Source organism: Palaemon carinicauda, chromosome 37 (assembly GCF_036898095.1).
Source record: "Palaemon carinicauda isolate YSFRI2023 chromosome 37, ASM3689809v2, whole genome shotgun sequence".
Classification (NCBI taxonomy): Eukaryota; Metazoa; Arthropoda; class Malacostraca; order Decapoda; family Palaemonidae; genus Palaemon; species Palaemon carinicauda.
Genome location: NC_090761.1, coordinates 58,434,159 through 58,439,158, shown reverse-complemented (window position 1 = coordinate 58,439,158; position 5,000 = coordinate 58,434,159).

Sequence of the window (5,000 nt, the reverse complement as noted above, 5' to 3'; positions counted from 1 at the left end):
TTCGTCTTTAAGACAAACATCAATCACTGTACTAATAAAAAAATGTTTCTGTGGATGATAAGGAATTTTGAGAAATGTAAAATGCTTATTGGTTAAGAAATTTGAAAAAAAATGATTAAAAAAACAAACAAAAGTTTAAATTCGTCATCACGATGAACCTAAACCACTATATTAATAAGAAATGTTCTTCTAGATAGTAAGGAATTTTGAGAAATGTAAAATGTTTATCGGTTAAGAAATTATCTAAAAAAAAAATATTTCATTAGAAAAATAAGCAAAAGTTTAATTTCGTCATCACGATGAACCTTAACCACTATACTAATAAGAAATGTTCTTTCAGGTAGTAAAGAATTTTAATAAACGTAAAATGTGTATCGGTTAAGAAAATATTTAAAAGAAAAATTCAACGAAAAGCTTTTCGAAAAATATGCACCATTTTAAATTCCTCATCACAATGAACGTCAACCATTATGCTAATAAGAAATGTTCTGGTTGATGGCAAGGAATTTTGAAAAATGTAAAATGTTTATCGGTTAAGAAATCACTTCAAAAACATATAAAGAGAAAATATTCGAAATATATGGAAAATTTAAAATTCATCACAATGAATTAACTGTTATAATAATAACAAATGTTCTTGTGGAGGGTAAGGAATTTTGAAAGATGTAATATGTTTATCGGTTAGGAGATTATTTACAAAAAAAAAAAAAAAAAAAAAAAAAAAAAAAAAAAAAAAAAAAAAAAAAACAGGAAGAAAACTAAAATTGATCACAATGAACGTCACAATTATACTATTAGGATATATCCTTCTGGGTGGTAAGGAATTTTGATTATCAACCCTTACACTAATAGGAAATATTCTTGTGGAAATCGTAACCGTAAGAATTTACTTTGTAAATATAAAGGAAATTGATAATTATAAGCCTTAATACTAAAAAAAATGTAACTTTACATAAATAAAGCTATCTAAACCACGCTTTACACTACTATAAATAATACTTTATAATCTGAACTACTGTTACCATGGCTAGTTAGCTAGCTGCCCTCATTCTTCTTCCACACATCTTACCTGAAAAAAAAGAAAAAAGTATTTAATTTTTTTTTTAGGGTCGGCCCGCTATATATATAATTCCTATAACTCATTGTTAACGGCAAAGCGAGATGTTTAGATTACAAATGCCTAACAACAGAATGGTTTCCATTTGCATATATCCATTCATACAGTAATAAACGTTTCTTCAATGCAACATTTACTTGATGTATGAGAAACAGCCTGATTAACAACAGATCCATGAATTGTTTCCTATTAAAATCCAGTGAAAAATACGTATAAAAAATTCTGTTGTTTTCGGAGACCAGCTTTCTTGATGTATGAGAAACAACAGATCCATAAATTGTTTCTTATTAAAATACAGTGAAAAATACGTTTTTAAAATTCTGTTGTTTTAGGAGACCAGCTTTCTTGATGTATGAGAAATAGCCTGATTAACAACAGATCCATAAACTGTTTCCTATTAAAATCCAGTGAAAAAGTATGTATTTAAAATTCTGCTGTTTTGGAAGACCTGCCTTCTTGATGTATGAGAAACAGCCTGAATAACAACAGATCCATAAATTGTTTCCTATTAAAATCCAGTGAAAAAGTATGTATTTAAAATTCTGCTGTTTTGGAAGACCTGCCTTCTTGATGTATGAGAAACAACCTGAATAACAACAGATCCATAAACTGTTTCCTATTAAAATCCAGTGAAAAAGTATGTATTTAAAATTCTGCTGTTTTGGAAGACCTGCCTTCTTGATGTATGAGAAACAACCTGAATAACAACAGATCCATAAACTGTTTCCTATTAAAATCCAGTGAAAAAGTATGTATTTAAAATTCTGCTGTTTTGGAAGACCTGCCTTCTTGATGTATGAGAAACAGCCTGAATAACAACAGATCCATAAATTGTTTCCTATTAAAATCCAGTGAAAAAAATGTATCAAAAATTCTGTTGTTTTGAAAGACCTGCTTTCTTGATGTATGAGAAACAGCCTAAATAACAACAGATCCATAAATTGTTTCCTATTAAAATCCAGTGAAAAAAATGTATCAAAAATTCTGTTGTTTTGAAAGACCTGCTTTCTTGATGTATGAGAAACAGCCTAAATAACAACAGATCCATAAATTGTTTCCTATTAAAATCCAGTGAAAAAAATGTATCAAAAATTCTGTTGTTTTGAAAGACCTGCTTTCTTGATGTATGAGAAACAGCCTAAATAACAACAGATCCATAAATTGTTTCCTATTAAAATCCAGTGAAAAAAATGTATCAAAAATTCTGTTGTTTTGAAAGACCTGCTTTCTTGATGTATGAGAAACAGCCTAAATAACAACAGATCCATAAAATGTTTCCTATTAAAATCCAGTGAAAAATACGTATTAAAAATTCTGTAGTTTTGGGAAAGCTGTTTTCTTTATTTTATAGGAAAAAAGTGGCATGAATTTCACTAGAAATAAAAATAGAAATAAAAATATGTCGAAAATATTATACGCTTTTTGGAATCTTGAGACAATTCCAGTTTCAAGAGAGATATCTGGAATTAAACTCAGATATGAACGTATCGGAAAGAAGTCTTTCTTTCTAACAACAAAACAATGAAGAGACAGACTCATCGCAGCGTCGATTTCTCCCCATTCCGAAATCCTGGAATGCTGGAATCCTGGACTATGACAGAGATCACCCATTGGTTGGAATTGGAATATACATTGGAGGCCATATAGGGCCATCCAGCGCCTGGAAAGAATAAAGACACCTGGATATTTTATTTCTGTCTTATTCTTTCTGTTTTTTTTTTTTTTTTTTTTGAGTCGTCAAAACTCATGAGTGAATATCTACTATGTATTTCTGGCAAAAAATAGTGTGTTTTTCTTTAATACCTCCCATACTAATTAAATTGATTTGAATGATACTTTGACACAGCACTCTATAGACCTCCCCCTAATATTTTATACATTAATGCATTGCCAAATCTCGTTAATTAAGACATTTACTCTTATCATAATGAAGCACAACCAAAGTGAATAGGGTAAGTAGGTGAAGCAATTCGAATACCTATACTCCCCCGTCCCTCCCCTTTCCTTCCCTTCCTCTGTCAAGCCCCTTCTCCTATTCCTCCAGTAACCCCCTTTCCTTTTCTCTCCTGCGTTGCTTACTATACCTTATCAGTAACCAGTTATATTTATTAATAACTGATAAAACAGATATTTGGATTCTTGTTATAATTACTATTAACATTTCATGATATTGTTGCATTTCCTCATGGTGTATAAGGAGTTTATAGCCTTTAGCATATTTATCCAACTTGATGAACCTGCCCTGAGGGCTTCTTTAAACTGTGTAAAAATAATGAAAGACCCTCGTTTTCCAAATACAGGATTGATGAGTTCTACCTCCTTGAAAAGTAGAGTAAAAGTAATCAAGTGTTATTCCTTTTACCCCCAATGGACGTAGTGGTACGTTTCATAAAACTCATCCCTTTACCCCCTTGGACGTACTGGTACATCCTTGCAAAAAACTGCTATTTACATATTTTTTTTTTGCATATTTTTTATAACTTTGTGAGAAACATCAGACATTTTCCAAAAGAATGAGACCAATCTGACCTCTCTATGACGAAAATTAAAGCTGTTAGAGCAATTTAAAAAATATATATTGCAAAATGTGCTTAAGAAAAAAAAAAAAAAAAAAAAAAAAAAAAACACCAGGGGGTTAAGGGTTGGAAAGTTCCAAATAGCCTGGGGGTAAAAGGGTCAAATAAGTTGACCAAAAATTGTACGGTGTATTTACTCATTTTACCATTACTATCATAATTTCGGTATCTACTATGGTTTGTGTCTAGGCAGTTTGTTGTCTCAGTGATTATTATGTGTCAAAGAATATTGCAAAATAAGAAGAAAGACATAAAAGCCTATCGTGCCGGTAACTGTGTACTCATTTGTTGAATGCAATAACCCTTCCTTTGAATATAACATTTGCATTAACAGATTTTCCCATTTGTATATGGGGTCGCTGTTTCTAGTCAGCCTTCTCCATCTTCCTCTGTCCTGTACACCTTGTTAAAGGTGGAGAGATAAACTTGATACTTTATTAACATCAACTAATTACTGTATCATACAAATGTTTTGGAGCAAATGTTTTTATGTTGAACAGGCTGATATAATTCTTTTTATAATTTATATATGACATCTGTTTTGACGTTGTTACTGTTTTTAGAACGATTTATTGTTGATTTGTTCTCTTCATTTATTTATTTCCTTTCCTCACTGGGCTATTTTTTCTGTTGGAGCCATTGGGATTATAGCATCTTGCTTTTCCAACTAGGGTTGTAGCTTGGCTAATAATAATAATAATAATAATAATAATAATAATAATAATAATAATAATAATATCCGTTTCTTGAAATGCAACATTTGTGGTAGATACAGGGAATGCAGACGAAAACCAAAATGGAGTATTTCATTGTAGAAGTAAAATGAAATAAAAACAAAATGTTCTACCTGTAAATCCCTTTCCTAATACTTTCAAGTAAGGCTGCCTACGCGAGGATTAGAAACTGTGACAAACTATGAACTATAAACGCAAAACCGAGCATCGTCCGTCCACAGCACCTGCAAATGCTTCACTGGTCACGACTCGCGAAAAGCAATGAACAATAAGGTTATGATTAAAATTTACATATAAACGCTTCGCGAACGGCGGTCCTAAGGAGCTTACACGGCGCAACTACTGTATTCATGCAAATGAAATTAGCACAGTCGGTTGCAGGAGAACAATACGAGACTTGCAACATTGAATACCAAAAGGCAAAGGTATTTCTGCACTACATATTTCGTGGGAATGATTCCATTTTGACAGAGACCTGAGGTTTGCTTATAGTGGGGAGAGAGAGAGAGAGAGAGAGAGAGAGAGAGAGAGAGAGAGAGAGAGAGAGAGAGAGAGAGAGAGAGAGAGAGAGTC